Raw genomic sequence first — 16,789 nt, 5'->3', positions numbered from 1 at the left:
GGAAATGCCTCCTTATTACGCGCAAAATAATGATTCCTCCACCTGACAGCTAGGACCCACCGGAAGGGCCTCTGTATTTCGTGAAAAAAATGTTCCCACCGCTGACAGGTCGGACCCACCAGCTATATCTTCGCACGCAAGGAAGTGCATCCTTATTACGCACAAAAAATGAATACCCCCCCTGCTAGCTGGGACCCACAATAGTGGGAGGCTGACTTGTGGGCCAACTAAGTTGACGGGGATGGAGGACTTTGTCAACTTAGTCAATATGAACGATTCTAGCTCTAGTGACCGTACGATGTCCATCCAACAGCCGTAGTGCTTCTTCAACCTCTGGTCTTCTTGCTCCAGCCTTCCAAACCAGCGCCGGTCTTGCCTCTTGCTCTTGCCTTTCGTGGCCGGCTGCGATGCCGCGGAGGCCTCACCGCCCCCTACTACTCCCACCGCTGGCCAGGCCATCCCTCTACTCACCCACACCCCATATTATTCTGCGGAGACGGCAGCCTCACACCGCAGCCGAACCAGTGAACCCTCGTACTCCTCTCCGCGTGGGCATCCACTGCCACATCTTCCCCAGCTCCGCGCCGTCCCCTTCCTAGGCCTCGCAGTCGTCCACCACCTTGGTGCTCTCGGCGCGGCGTGGTCAATGTGGTCAACGACCGACTTCCAGCGGAAGAGTACTATACGTGGAGAGGCTGACAGCTGGGTCCACTGTCACAGCCCAGTTTTTTTGTGATTTGCCAAGTCGCTTTGTCAGGCCTGTTGGGCTGCAAATCTTTCAAGACGAGGAGCGCTTCATTCGGCTAGCTGAGAAAATGGCCTATCAGTCATGAGAAATGGGTTGTACATTTTTAAAACACATCAAACCGGCAAATAGTTTCAAATTTCTTTTTTTCATTTCAAGATTTTAAATTGCATTGATTTTTATGCATGGACAATTTGTTGGATTTTATATTGATATACATTTATTTTTAAAATCAGTTTGAATGTGACTCGAAATTTTGGGATTAAAAACAGTTCGGACTGCACCGAAATATGCAAAATTTTGTATAATTTTTTAACCGTGGCCACAATATGGACTGTAATGCTAACAAAAAGAATATGGGCTCAAAAGAACCTTAAGAATTAGCAAATGGGCTGTAAATTATTAGAAATAATGGCGGATGGGATGTATGTTGTTTTCCACAGATTTGCGGCTTTCCTAAAAAAAGGTTGACGCACAAGCAGTGAATGTTGGATGTCCATCCAACGGCCGTCGTGCTTCTTCAATCTCTGCTCTTCCTGCTCCAGCCGCTCAAACAAGCGCCGGTGGGACTGCCTGCTCCCTCCTCCCCGCGGCCGGCTGTGCTTCCGCGCAGGCCTCACCGCCCCACCGTACTCCCATCGTTGGCCTAGCCATCCCTCTACTCACCCACACCTGCTATTATTCTCCGGCGACAACAGACAAACCAGTAAACCCTCGTACAGTCGCACTCCCCTCCGCATGGGAAACAACTGTCGAGTCTTCCCTGGCTCCGTGTCGTTCCCTTCCTAGGCCTCGCCGTCGTCCACCGCCCTGGTGCTCTCGGCGCGGCCTGGTCAACGTGGCAAACGACCGACATGCATCTGAAGTGGATTGTACATGGAGAGGCTGGCAGCTGGGTCCACGGCCGCACGCAAGGAAATGCCTCCATATTACACGCAAAATAATGATTCCTCCACCTGACATCTGGGACCCACCGAAAGGGCCTCTGTATTTCACGAAAAAAGCGTTACCGCCGCTGACAGCTCGGACCCACCAGCTATATCTTTGCACGCAAGGAAGTGCCTTCTTATTACGCACAAAAAAATGAATACTCCCCCTGCTAGCTGGGACCCCGTATAGTGGGAGGCTGACTTGTGGGCCTACTAAGTTGATGGGGACAAAGGGCTTTGTGAACTTAGTCAATATGCACGATTCTAGCTCCAGTGACCGTACGATGTCCATCCAACGGCCGTAGTGCTTCTTCAACCTCTAGTCTTCTTGCTCCAGCCGCCCAAACCAGCGCCGGTCGTGCCTCGTGCTCCTGCCTCCCGTGGCCGGCTGCGATGCCGTGGAGGCCTCACCGCCCCCTACTACTCCAACCGCTGGCCAGGCCATCCCTCTAATCACCCACACCCCCTGTTATTCTGCGGCGACGGCAGCCTCACACCGCAGCCGAACCAGTGAACCCTCGTACTCCTCTCCATGTGGGCATCCACTGCCGTGTCTTCCCTGGCTCCGCGTCATCCCCTTCCTAGGCCTCGTCGTCGTCCACCGCCTTGGTGCTCTCGGTGTGTCGTGGTCAATGTGGTCAACGACCGACTTCCATTGGAAGAGTAATGTACGTGGAGAGGCTGACAGCTGGGTCCACGGCAGCCGCAAGGAAGTGCCTCCTTATTACGCGCAAAATAATTATTCATCCACCTGACAGCGGGGACCCACCGAACGGGCCACCATATTTCGTGAAAAAAACGTTTCCCCCTGACTACTGGGACCCACCAGCTACATCTTCGCATGCAAGGAAGTACGTCCGGGCAAAAAAAGTGATTTGCCCCCTTGACTGTTGGGACCCACCAGCTATATCTTTGCACGCAAGGAAGTGCCTGATAGTCGGGACCCACCTGGTCGAAGCGTACGTAGTGTTGTCATTCTGGTCGCGAACATGTACGTACATACTGGTCGATGTAGAGCGCGCACGTGTCGTCGTAGAGGCGCGCATGTAGCATGTACACGTACGTACAGCGGCCAGTGTGCAAGAAAGAAAATACGGCCACGTATGTACATACGAGCGGGGTTTCGAACGCCTACTCGCGCATACGTACGGCCAGGGCTCGTGTACATGGTTGGGTCGGAACAGAGAAACTGCGTCGTCGTCGTGTTCATGGAGAGGCAACGGAATGCATCATGTTCATCGGGAGGCAACAGAACACGTGGGAGCCAACCGGCTTGGACGGAACAGCTGATGGAAACGAGGCCTGGAGTACCACAAAACGGAGGAAACGGCCTTGTATTTGATCGGCCACGGTCGAAACGGGATCCTGTTCATTGGGAGGGTTCTGGCGTATCGCAAAACGGAGGAAACGGACTTGTGTTTGACCTCCTACGGTCAAAATGTCCTGTTGATCGGGAGGGTGTGGCGTACCGCAAAACAGAGGAAACGGACTTGTGTTGGAGCGCTACGGTCGAAACGGGGGTCCTGTTCATCGGGAGGAGTGTGGCGTACCGCAAAACGGGACTCCACGGGATATTGTTCATCTCCACCGTCGACCCCCCCCCCAGCCTCCACGGGCTACTGTTCATCCACCGTCGACCTCCTTCAGGATCCACCTGTGACTGTTCATCCATGGGCTCCTGTTCATCCAGCCTCCACGCGTGCTACTCCACCGGCTACTTTTCAGCCAGCCCTCTCTGATGAGGTTATGTACCTAGGGTAGGGTCATAAGCCTGACTTAGACACCTTCCCCTAGGACATCACCCTAAAGCCAGAATCATTCAAAGGGTACCATTATCCACTCGACCAGAGACGTTCCACTCGGAAGAATCAATGGCACTCGACTGTTGCAGAAGCCACTCGACGAACAAAAGAGCTAAAGCCACTCTGCACCAACAACGGTCGAACATTTACTTATAGACTTAATTGTCATTTATAGCATTTAATGGCTAGCATTACCAGTAACGTTCCTCTCTTAATGTACCTTAAACCCCTTGTAACATGGGCTAGATGGGGTCCTGGCGCACTCTATATAAGCCACCCCCCTCCACTGGCACAAGGGTTCGCACCCCCTGTAGCACACACGCATATAATCCAGTCGACCGCCTCAGGGCTCTGAGACGTAGGGCTATTACTTCCTCCGAGAAGGGCCTGAACTCATAAAACTCGCGCGTACAACTTCACCATAGCTAAGATCTTGCCTCTACATACCTACCCCCTATTCTACTGTCAGACTTAGAACCACGACAGTTGGCGCCCACCTTGGGGTAGGTGTCTTAGCAGTTTATTGGAGAGGTTGCGATTCTTCCGATTCCCATCATCATGGTTTCCGGCAGAGGATTGGCTGAAGGCCGCGAGATCCGTCTCGGCGCGCTCGTCTTCATCGCCGACGACTCCGCTTGGCTTCACGAAGCTCCACTCGACGTCGAGGCGCTCCCCGTCCATGGGGCGATGCACTTTAGCGCGTGCGTTCGCGGCGTCCCTCTTCGGCAACCGTCGACTCCGTATCAGTCGATTCCTGTCGCAACCTCCCTCTCCGTTGTTCGCCGGCGCCAGCGATCCAGTCGGTCGCGGCTTCAACGGTGGGTGAGGAACACGGTGGCCCACCAATCGGCCACCCCGCAAATCGCGGCAATCGAGCCCGATGAAACTCTCTACGGCCTATTCAATCTGTCGACTGGTTCCGTCGAGACTGCGTCCGAATGCGATAGCAGCGACCCCGCGGCAGAAGTCTTGATGGTCAATGGACCACGCAGTCCTGCTGGCTTCACTCGGGAAGGCGGTGGCAATGGCGGTGGTGATCCGTCGCGTGTTGACGAGGAGTACCGTCCCGAACCCCTCTCTTCGCGGCGGAGGGAAGATCTTCATCGCCGTAATATGGATGCGCTCCACACTCCTATCGTTGGAGAAACCCCCGAGGCCCAGGCCTTGGAGGAGGCGCGCCTGGCCAACTTGGCTGAGCGCACTCGACTGGAGAACCTCCAGCGTGCACTCAACGAGCGTGCTCGGCAGCGGATCCCCGAGTCCAGTCGACGACAATTTTTTCCGCCTCCGACTCAGGTATATCGAACTCCGATCCAGAATCTCACAGCTGCAGCTCGAATAGCAGAGTCAATTCAACCTTCCCAATCAGAAGCTAGCCGAGGTTTGATGCAGATCCGGGCTTTACTCCGGGTAGCAGGAGAGCAGAATACGGCGGTATCTCAGTCACGGAATAGGATTCATAGCAGGTCTGTGGTGGCGGATACTGTCCAGTCTGCCCATAGCCCGAGACCGCCTCCGCGGCGTGAGGGACGTGGATACCAGCAAGATCAGTACAGGAACCGTGAGCAGTATGATCATTGACTCGACCACGACGATCGTCGTGGATTGCCCACGTCTCCTCCGAGGAGTGGGTCGTACGTGCCTCGGCGGTAGGATGACAGGCGCCCCCACAGTGGCGAATGGAGAATTCCAGTCGACCCGAGAGAACCAGGCTTTGATGCAAGGTCAATCCTCGTTCAAGGTCTGGTTGATAGAAACAGAGCTCACAGAGAAGGCCACGATAGAGATCATCCGACTGGAAGCAGGGTACACGTTTCAGGACCCGAGTGTTTCAGCAGAGCCATCAGAGCAGCAGTGATTCCTCCAAACTTCAGGTTGGCAACTGGAGTCAGCAAGTTCACCGGCGAATCCAAGCCAGAAACTTGTCTTGAGGATTACCGAGTGGCTGTGCAGATTGGTGGTGGCAATGATGATGTTGCCATGAAGCACCTCCCCTTGATGTTAGAAGGCTCTGCCAGAGTGTGGTTGAATCAGTTGGCTCCTGGCAGCATATACAGTTGGGAAGAACTTGCTTGAGTGTTTGTTAGGACCTTTGAAGGCACTTGCAAAAGGCCAGCAGGGTTGATAGAATTGCAGTATTGTGTCCAGAAACCGAATGAAACTTTGAGGGATTATATCCAGAGATGGATCACGTTGCACCATACAGTGGAGAATGTGTCAGATCATCAAGCAATTTGTGCCTTCAAGGAAGGCGTTAGGTATCGGGAATTGAACGTAAAATTCGGTCGGACAGGGGATATGACTCTGACTCAGATGATGGAGATCGCCACCAAATATGCCAATGGTGAAGAGGAAGACCGACTCCGGAGTGGCAAACACAAAACAGTCGCCCAAGAAACCGGAGGAGGGAATTCCAGTCGGAAACATAAACGAAAAGCTGAACCAGCTGCTCCTGGTGAAGCTTTAGCTGTTGCCCAAGGAAAGTTCTAGGGAAAACCCAAAGGGCCCTGGAATCCCAAGAAAGTTAAGGATAAAGATGGGAATGATGTGTTGGATTTACCATGCCCTATTCATACCAAGAAAGATGAAGAGGGGAACATCATTTACCCTAAACACACCACTCGACAGTGTCGTTTCCTGATTCAGCAGTTTCGAGAGAAAAAACCCAAGGAAAAGGAAAAGAAGTCGGATAGAGGTGAGGATAGGGAAGAAGATGATGATGGCTTTCCCAATGTCAATTCCACGCTTATGATTTTTGCTGATGTTGAAAGCAAAAGTCGATTGAAGGTTATTAACAAGGAGGTGAACATGGTTGCTCCGGCAACACCCAGTTATCTGAAGTGGTCCCAGACTGCCATCGCATTCGACCAGTCAGACCACCCAGCGCATATAGCCAGCCCTGGGAGGCAAGCACTGGTGGTCGACCCAGTAGTCGAAGGCACCCGACTGACTAAAGTGCTGATGGATGGTGGCAGTGGCTTGAATATTCTTTATGCTGAAACCTTGAAGGCAATGGGCATTCCGATGTCCAAGCTAAGTGAAAGCAACATGAGTTTCAACGGTGTTATACCTGGCAAGAAAGCTCAGTCACTCGACCACATCACACTTGATGTGGTTTTCGGTGATTCCAAGAATTACCGCAAGGAAAAGTTGATGTTTGAGGTAGTGGATTTCAAGAGTGCTTGCCATGCCAACCTGGGGAGACCCGCTTATGCGTGTTTTATGGCTCGACCATGTTACGTGTATCTCAAATTGAAGATGCCTGGGCCCAAAGGAGTAATCACTGTCACTGGCAACCGGCAGAAGGCAGAAGAGTGCTTCCAGAAGGGCTCAAAAATTGTCGATACACAGATGGCAGTAGTAGAACTGCAAGAGTACCAGAAAAATGCAGATCCGAGTGATTTGCTGCGAGCCAAGAAGCCTACCACAGAGTTCGCATTTCAGTCGCCAGGGGAAACGACGCCGGTTCATATCCACCCGACCGATCCCAATGCTGCTCCGACTCGACTCCAAATAGGATGAAGCGCTCATCCAGTTACTCCGTGAGAACTGGGACATCTTTGCATGGAAACCTTCTGACATGCCAGGTGTTCCTAGGGGACTGGCTGAGCATCGTTTGCGAGTTGACCCAAAAGTGAAACCAGTCAAAGAGCATCTTCGACGGTCCGCCGTACAGAAGAGAAAGGCAATCGGTGAAGAAGTGGCTCGGCTTCTAGCAGCTGAGTTTATCCGAGAGATTTACCACTCCGAGTGGTTAGCTAATGTTGGCATGGTCTCAAAGAAGGACGACTCACTTCGCATGTGCATTGACTTCAAGCATATCAATCGGGCCTGCCCGAAAGATCACTTTCCTCTCCCTCACATCGACCAAATAGTCGACTCGACTGTGGGGTGTGAGCGTTTGTCCTTTTTGGATGCTTATTTCGGGTATCATCAGATCCGTCTGTATGGACCCGATGAGATAAAAACAGCTTTCATCACCCCATTTGGGTGCTTCTGTTATGACACTATGCCATTCGGCTTGAAGAATGCTGGAGCCACATTCATGCGGATGATTCAGAAGTGTTTACTCACCCAGATCAGTCGAATGTGGAAGCATACATGGATGACATTGTGGTCAAGTCACGTAAAGGTTCTGACCTACTGGCTGACCTTGCTGAAACTTTTGCCAACCTCAGAAGGTATGATATCAAGCTTAATCCATCAAAGTGCACGTTCGGAGTTCCAGGTGAAAAATTACTCGGTTTTCTCGTTTTCGAACGAGGGATCGACGCTAACCCAGAGAAAGTTGGTGCCATACTCCGGATGAAACGCCCTGTGCGTGTGCATGATGTCCAGAAGCTTACTGGTTGCTTGGCCGCTCTAAGTCGATTCATTTCTCGCCTCGGTGAAAAGGCACTGCCTCTTTACCGACTGATGAAGTCAGATAAGTTCGAGTGGACTCCTGAAGCTGATGCAGCATTTGCAGAGCTTAAAGCCCTGCTTTCCACCCAGCCGGTGCTTGCTGCCCCAATCAGAAAAGAGCCTTTACTGCTTTACATTGCAGCCACTGGACAAGTCGTTAGTACAGTACTTACGGTCGAGCGGGAAGAAGAAGGAAAAGCTTACAAAGTTCAGCGCCCAGTATATTATGTCTCTGAAGTTTTGACTCCATCAAAGCAAAGATATCCACATTATCAGAAGCTTGTTTATGGGATTTATATGACCACAAAGAAGGTTGCACACTATTTCTCTGACCACTCCATTACAGTTGTCAGCGATGCTCCATTATCAGAGATTCTGAACAACAGAGATGCAACTGGTCGAGTGGCAAAGTGGGCGATTGAACTCCTTCCCTTAGATATCAAGTTCGAGGCAAAGAAAGCTATCAAGTCCCAAGCAATAGCAGATTTCCTCGCCGAGTGGATCGAACAGCAATTGCCGACTCAAGTTCACTCGGAGCACTGGACCATGTTCTTTGATGGTTCCAAGATGCTGAATGGTTCCGGTGCTGGGGTGGTACTGGTATCCCCCCGAGGAGACAAGCTCAGATATGTCCTCCAGATTCACTTTGATTCCTCCAATAACGAAGCAGAATATGAAGCACTCTTGTATGGGTTGCGTATGGCCATCTCACTCGGCGTCCGTCGCCTCATGGTCTATGGTGACTCAGATTTGGTAGTCAATCAAGTGATGAAGGAGTGGGCGGTCAGAAGCCCAACCATGACTGGTTATTGCAATGCAGTAAGAAAGTTAGAAAAGAGGTTCGAGGGGTTAGAGCTCCATCACATCCCCCGACTGAAAAATCAAGCAACCGATGATCTGGCAAAGATGGGCTCCAAGAGAGAAGCCATTCCCAGTAATGTGTTCCTGGAGCATATTCATGCGCCCTCGGTTCAAGAAGATCCCTTCACTGAAGAGCCCCCACAGCCGAAGAGTGCCACCGATCCGACTGAAATCGAGATTCCAGTCATGGTCGACTTGATCATGGAAGTTTTGGTCATCACCCCCGATTGGACGGTACCATATATCGCATACATTCTTAGAAGAGAACTCCCAGAAGATGAAGAAGAGGCTCAACAGATCGTCCGTCGATCTAAGGGCTTCACCGTGATAAGAGGGTAGTTGTTCAGAGAAAGTGTGACTGGAGTCTGCCAGAAATGCATAACACGTGAAGAAGGTCGAGTGATCCTCAATGATATCCACTCGGGGACCTGTGGTCACCATGCGTCCTCTCGGACCATTGTGGCCAAAGCATACCGAGCAGGATTTTACTGGCCTCGAGCAAATGAGATGGCACAAGAAATAGTCGACAAATGTGAAGGTTGTCAGTTCTACTCCAACATGTCTCACAAGCCTGCGTCAGCCCTGAAAACCATTCCGCTCGTCTGGCCTTTTGCTGTTTGGGGATTGGATATGGTTGGACCTTTCAGGACTGGCATGAGTGGATTCACTCATGTGCTTCTAGCAGTCGACAAGTTCACCAAATGGATTGAAGCCAAGCCTATCAAGAACCTTGATGCCAGTACTGTCGCCAGCTTCATCAGAGGGATAACATTCAGATATGGTGTTCCCCACAGCATCATCACTAACAACGGTTCAAACTTTGATTCTGATGAGTTCAGGACTTTTTGTGCTTCCCAAGGTACTCAAGTCGACTATGCCTCGGTCGCTCACCCCCAGTCGAATGGACAGGCTGAAAGGGCAAATGGATTGATTCTCAAAGGACTAAAACCTCGACTGATGTGTGACCTCAAACATGTAGCAGGAGCCTGGGTCAATGAACTTCCATCAGTATTATGGGGATTGAGGACAACTCCCAATCGGTCGACTAGCAGAACCCCGTTTTTCTTGGTTTATGGAGCCGAAGATGTACTTCCGAGTGACTTGCTCCACAATGCACCCCGAGTCGAGCTTTTCACAGAGGAAGAAGCAGAACAAGCGCGACAAGATGCAGTTGACCTCCTTGAAGAAGAAAGAGAGATGGCCTTGATCCGATAAACCATTTATCATCAAGATCTGCGTCGATTCCATGCCAGAAATGTGAGAGGTCGAGCATTTCAAGACGGAGACTTAGTTCTCCGAGTGGATCAGCAGAAACCACCAAGCTTGCTCCCTCTTGGGAAGGCCCCTTCATGGTCACCAGAGTGCTCCACAATGGAGTGTGCCACCTTTACGACGTCGAGCACAAGAAAGACGAGCCGCGCGCCTCGAATGCGGAGCTGCTCCTCCCCTTTTATACTTAAACACTCAGTCTGCTGAGATGTAATAAAAAATACCTTTGTATTTTGTTTATCAAAGACAAGAGTTTTACAGTCTTCTAAAAAGATTGTCGATTGTTAACATATTTCTGAAATCCCCCAGTGGGTGGCTTAGCTGTAGTCCAGTACTTGCCTAAGTTTCAAAAATCCTATCGAGTGATGAGCAAGTCTCTCACTCGGGGGCTTAGCTGCAGTCCAGTACTCGCCTAAGTTTCAAAAATCCTACCGAGTGATGAGCAAGTCTCTCACTCAGGGGCTTAGCAGCAGTCTAGTACTCGCCTAAGTTTCAAAAATCCTACCGAGTGGTGAGCGACCCTCCCACTCGGAGGCTTAGCTGCTGTCCAGTACTTGCCTAAGTTTAAAAAATCCTACCGAGTGGTGAGCAACCCTCCCACTCGGGGGCTTAGCTGCTGTCCAGTACTCGCCTAAGTTTAAAAAATCCTACCGAGTGGTGAGCAACCCTCCCACTAGGGGGCTTAGCTGCAGTCCAGTACTCGCCTAAGTTTAAAAGTTCCTACCGAGTGGTGAGCAACCCTCCCACTCGGGGGCTTAGCTACAGTCCAGTACTCACCTAAGTTTAAAAAATCCTACCGAGTGGTGAGCAACCCTCCCACTCGGGGGCTTAGCTGTAGTCTAGTACTCGCCTAAGTTTAAAAAATCCTACCGAGTGGTGAGCAACCCTCCCACTCGGGGGCTTAGCTGCGGTCCAGTACTCGCCTAAGTTTCAAAAATCCTATCGACCGATGAGCAAGTCTCTCACTCGGGGGCTTAGCTACGGTCCAGTACTCGCCTAAGTTTAAAAACACTCCTATCGAGTGGTGAGCAACCCTCCCACTCGAGGGCTTAGCTGCAGTCCAGTACTCGCCTAAGTTTAAAAAATCCTACCGAGTGGTGAGCAACCCTGCCACTCGGGGGCTTAGCTGCAGTCTAGTACTTGCCTAAGTTTAGAAAATCCTACCGAGTGGTGAGCAACCCTCCCACTCAGGGGCTTAGCTGCAGTCCAGTACTCGCCTAAGTTTAAAAAATCCTACCTAGTGGTGAGCAACCCTCCGACTCGGGGGCTTTGCTGCGGTCCAGTACTCGCCTAAGTTTCAAAAATCCTACTGAGTGATGAGAAAGTCTCTCACTCGGGGGCTTAGCTACGGTCCAGTACTCGCCTAAGTTTAAAAAATCCTACCTAGTGGTGAGCAACCCTCCCACTCGGGGGCTTAGCTGCAGTCCAGTACTCACCTAAGTTTAAAAAATCCTACCGAGTGGTGAGCAACCCTCCCACTCGGGGGCTTAGCTGCAGTCCAGTACTCGCCTAAGTTTAAGAAATCCTACCGAGTGGTGAGCAACCCTCCCACTCGGGAGCTTAGCTACAGTCCAGTACTCGCGTAAGTTTAAAAAATCCTACCGAGTGGTGAGCAACCCTCCCACTCGGGGGCTTAGCCATAGTCCAGTACTCGCCTAAGTTTAAAAAATCCTACCGAGTGGTGAGCAACCCTCCCACTCGGGGGCTTAGCTGCAGTCCAGTACTCGCCTAAGTTTAAAAACTCCTACCGAGTGGTGAGCAACCCTCCCACTCGGGGGCTTAGTTGCAGTCCAGTACTCGCCTAAGTTTAAAAGTTCCTACCGAGTGGTGAGCAACCCTCCCACTCGGGGGCTTAGCTGCAGTCCAGTACTCGCCTAAGGTTAAAGTCCTACCGAGTGGTGAGCAACCCTCCCACTCGGGGGCTTAGCTGTAGTCCGGTACTCGTCTAAGTTTAAAAAATCCTACCGAGTGGTGAGCAACCCTCCCACTCGGGGGCTTAGCTGCAGTCCAGTACTCGCCTAAGTTTAAAAAATCCTACCGAGTGGTGAGCAACCCTTCCATTCGGGGGCTTAGCTGCGGTCCAGTACTCGCCTAAGTTTAAAAAATCCTACCGAGTGGTGAGCAACCCTCCCACTCGGGGGCTTAGCTGCAGTCCAGTACTCGCCTAAGTTTAAAAAATCCTACCGAGTGGTGAGCAACCCTCCCACTCGGAGGCTTAGCTGCAGTCCAGTACTCGCCTAAGTTTAAAAATCCTACCGAGCGGTGAGCAACCCTACCACTCGGGAGCTTAGCTACAGTCCAGTACTCGCCTAAGTTTTAAAAAATCCTACCGAGTGGTGAGCAACCCTCCCACTCGGGGGCTTAGCCGCAGTCCAGTACTCGCGTAAGTTTAAAAAATCCTACCGAGTGGTGAGCAACCCTCCCACTCGAGGGCTTAGCTGCAGTCCAGTACTCGCCTAAGGTTAAAGTCCATCCTTATCCGCAAGGACGACGAGGTGCAGGTCGACTACAACCTTATCCTTCGGAGTTGTGCCACAAATACAACGTGCACTCCATCCCTATCCGCAAGGACGACGAGGTGCAGGTCGACTGCAACCTTCTCCTTCGGAGCTGCGCCACAAATGCAACGTGCACTCTATCCCTATCCACAACGACGACGAGGGGCAGGTCGACTGCTACCTTCTCCTTCGGAGCTGCGCCACAAATACAATATGCGCTCCATCCTTATCTGCAAGGACGACGAGGTGCATGTCGACTGCAACCTTCTCCTTCGGAGCTGCACCACATATACAACGTGCGCTCCATCCCCATCTGCAAAGACGACGAGGTGCAGGTCGACTGCAACCTTCTCCTTCAGAGCTGTGCCACAAATACAATGTGTGCTCCATCCCTGTCCGCAAGGACAACAAGATGCAGGTTGAAAGACTATTTAGAGTAAAAAGCAAATTCCACTCGAAGGCAAACACAAGCATATGCAGGAGATAAACCAAGATCGGATAAAATCTCAAAAGTCTCAAAACAAAGATAAAAGTACTCGGGCAGCAGGACCGAAAGAGTTTAACGGTTACAGAAACAACTCGGCATTCCGAGGCAAATTTAAGGCGAGTTTAAATCTCAAGTTTGTTCATTCGGCAGGAGGAGGGCTCGCAGGCTCGACGAATTCATCCAAGTCAATTCCACCAGCGATCCGAGTGGCAGCAGCAATGAAAGTCTCCATGAAGGACTGGATGTCATGCCTTTTGGTGTTGGCGACCTTGATCGCCGCCAGCTTATCTTCGCGGGCCTCCTTGCAATGGACTCTTACCAGCGATAGAGCCACGTCAGCACCGCATCGGGCAGAGGACTTCTTCCATTCCTGCACTCGATCGGGGACCTCGTTGAGTCGAGTCATCAGAGACTCGAGATCATTTTGAAGCGTCGCCCTTGGACAGAGTGATGAGTCGATACGTGAAACTGGCACCTTCAAACGAGCGAGGTAACTTGTAACACTGGCGATGCGGGATTCCAGTCGAAGCACATTCATGGCAGCCTCATCGCCGACTAGAGAAAAAATAGGGTCCAAACCCGTCTCGATCCGTCCAGTCTCCTTTTCAAAGTTTTGGCAGAATTCTGTAGCCAAGGAGTTAGTGAGTCGACTGGACAGGACTAACTTGCAAGCAGTAAAGCAGTCGGATTAAAAGGAGTACCTTCCAGCATAAGAAAGAGCTTCTTGGCGAGAGTTCTTAGATAAGCTTCCATGTCATTTCTCTTATGAGCCATGGATTACAGCTTCTCGTTCAGAGCCACCTTATCCTTCTCCAGACGAGTCGCCTCCCGGTTGGATTCAGTGAGAGAGGACTTCAACTTGCTTACTTCCTCTTCCAGCGCTCCGACTGAAGCCAACTTTTTGTCAGCAAGAGTAGTCTTCTCTTGAGCCTCCTTCTGCGCAGCTGCAAGGTCCAAGTCCTTCTTCTCAAGAGCCAACCTCATTTTCTCTGCAAAATAAGCATTTTTAGATCAAACAAAAGATCAAAGGGATAATTTACAAAGACGATCGACATGAGCAGTCGACAGGCAGTTACCTTCCATACCGGCAACTTCATCTTGAGCCCTCTTCAAGTTTTGTTGGGCCAATTCCAGGTCAAGGTTGAGCTGCCTCTGCTTCTCCTCAATTTCGGCGAACTTGGAAATGAGAGTACAAGATTTCTACAAAGAGTAAAAGACATATCAATCGACAAGATCAAAGATTATTTACTTCTGAGTGAATAAAATTTCAAAGTTTACTCAGACCCCAACCGACTGTCAGTAGTCGACTGCGGTCTCGGGGAGTACACCCAGTGGGTGCACTTGGCGTGCCCCCACTGGTTCAGTTTCCACTCGGCCGGTCCGCTAGGGTCGAGTAAAAAAAGTACTCAGACCCCGGCCTACTGCCAGCAGCCAACCGCGGTCTCGGGGACTACACCAAGTGGGTGCACTTGGTGTGCCCCCACTAGTTCAGATCCCACTCGGCATGCTCGCTCAGGTCGAGTGGAAGAAAGGAAAGAGAAAGAAGTGCTCAGACCCCAACCGACTGCCCGCAGTCGACTGTGGTCTCGGGGACTACACCCAGTGGATGCACTTAGCATGCCCCCACTGATTCAGATCCCATTCAACCAGACCGAGTGGAAGAGTGCAAATACTAAAGACAGCAAAACACCCAGTGGGTGTACAGATTCGAAGTAGACAACAAGAGATTATACGAAGGAAAATATTCAGGTAGCATATCCTAATAGAACAAGTTCAGTTGGAAGTCAACTTACCTGGACATTGGCTCGGAGAGCCGCGCTGGCATCGTAAGCAACCTGGCTATTGTCTTGCACCACCTTCATCCGCTCCATCATTACGCCAGCCTGACGGATAGCCTCTACAGCGGCGTCCGATTGGCTTTCCGGAACATGATAGGTGGTGAAGAAGGGGACAGACGGTCCAAATGCAGCAGCTTGGGGCTCTGAGGCATGAGGTTGGATGACTGAAGAAAACACTGGTACAGTCGACGGCGTGGGGCATTCACTCGACACTGGGACGGCAAAAGTTACAGAGGCTCTACTTGCATCTTCAGGCTGCTGGACTGTTGGTTTTGTCGCCAGTTCCGACAGGGATACCTTGCCAGCTGCTGCTTTCTTGCTCCTCCTGGGCCTCGGCATTGATACATCTCCATCGTATCTACTTTTCCAAACACTTTTGCCCTTGTTTTGGACTCTAACTTGTATGATTTGAATGGAACTAACCCGGACTGACGCTGTTTTTAGTACAATTACCATGGTGTTGTTTTATGTGCAGAAAACAAATATTCTCGAAATGACCTAAAACTCCACGGGAGGTCTTAGAAAAAATAATAATAAATCCTCACCAAATATGAATACCAGGGGGCCCACACCCTTTCCACGAGGGTGGGGGCGCCCCTCCCCCCACCCCCTAGGGCGCGCCCCCTACCTCGTGGGCCCCCTGTTGACCCTCCGATGCCAACTCCAACTCTATATATTTGCTTTCGGAGAGAAAAAACCAGAGAGAAGAAATCATTGCGTTTTACGATACGAAGCCGCCGCCAAGCCCTAAAACCTCTCAGGAGGGCTGATCTGGAGTCCGTTCGGGGCTCCGGAGAGGGGGATTTGTCGCCGTCGTCATCATCAACCATCCTCCATCACCAATTTCATGATGCTCACCGCCGTGCGTGAGTAATTGCATCGTAGGCTTGCTGGACGGTGATGGGTTGGATGAGATTTATCATGTAATCGAGTTAGTTTTGTTAGGGTTTGATCCCTAGTATCCATTATGTTCTGAGATTGATGTTGCTATGACTTTGCTATGCTTAATGCTTGTCACTAGGGCCCGAGTGCCATGATTTCAGATCTAAACCTATTATGTTTTCATGAATATATGTGAGTTCTTGATCCTATCTTGCAAGTCTATAGTCACCTACTATGTGTTATGATCCGGCAACCCCGAAGTGACAATAATCGGGACCACTCCCGGTGATGACCATAGTTTGAGGAGTTCATGTATTCACTATGTGCTAATGCTTTGTTCTGGTTCTCTATTAAAAGGAGGCCTTAATATCCCTTAGTTTCCAATAGGACCCCGCTGCCACGGGAGGGTAGGACAAAAGATGTCATGCAAGTTCTTTTCCATAAGCACGTATGACTATATACGGAATACATGCCTACATTACATTGACGAACTGGAGCTAGTTCTGTGCCACCCTATGTTATGACTGTTACTTGATGAACCACATCCGGCATAATTCTCTATCACCGATCCATTGCCTACGAGCTTTCCATATATTGTTCTTCGCTTATTTACTTTTCCGTTGCTATTGTTATCATCACTATAAAACACCAAAAACATTACTTTTGCTGTCTTTACTTTTGTTACCGCTACCACCATTATCATATTACTTTGCTACTAAACACTTTGCTGCAGATACTAAGTTTCCAGGTGTGGTTGAATTGACAACTCAGCTGCTAATACTTGAGAATATTCTTTGGCTCCCCTTGTGTCGAATCAATAAATTTGGGTTGAATACTCTACCCTCGAAAGTTGTTGCGATCCCCTATACTTGTAGGTTATCAAGACAAATTTCTGGCGCTATTGCCGGGGAGCATAGCTCTATTCTTTGAGTCACTTGGGATTTATATCTGCTGGACACTATGAAGAACTTGAGAGATCCAAAAACCAAGATCTATCCCTCAACTACGAGGGGAGGTAAGGAACTGCCATCTAGCTCTGCACTTGATTCACCTTCTGTTATGAGTAAGTTTACG

The sequence above is a fragment of the Triticum urartu genome, chromosome 1A (genome assembly GCF_056163025.1).
Source record: "Triticum urartu cultivar PI428250 chromosome 1A, HENAU_Tu73, whole genome shotgun sequence".
Lineage (NCBI taxonomy): Eukaryota > Viridiplantae > Streptophyta > Magnoliopsida > Poales > Poaceae > Triticum > Triticum urartu.
Note: the sequence above shows the minus strand (reverse complement) of the source record.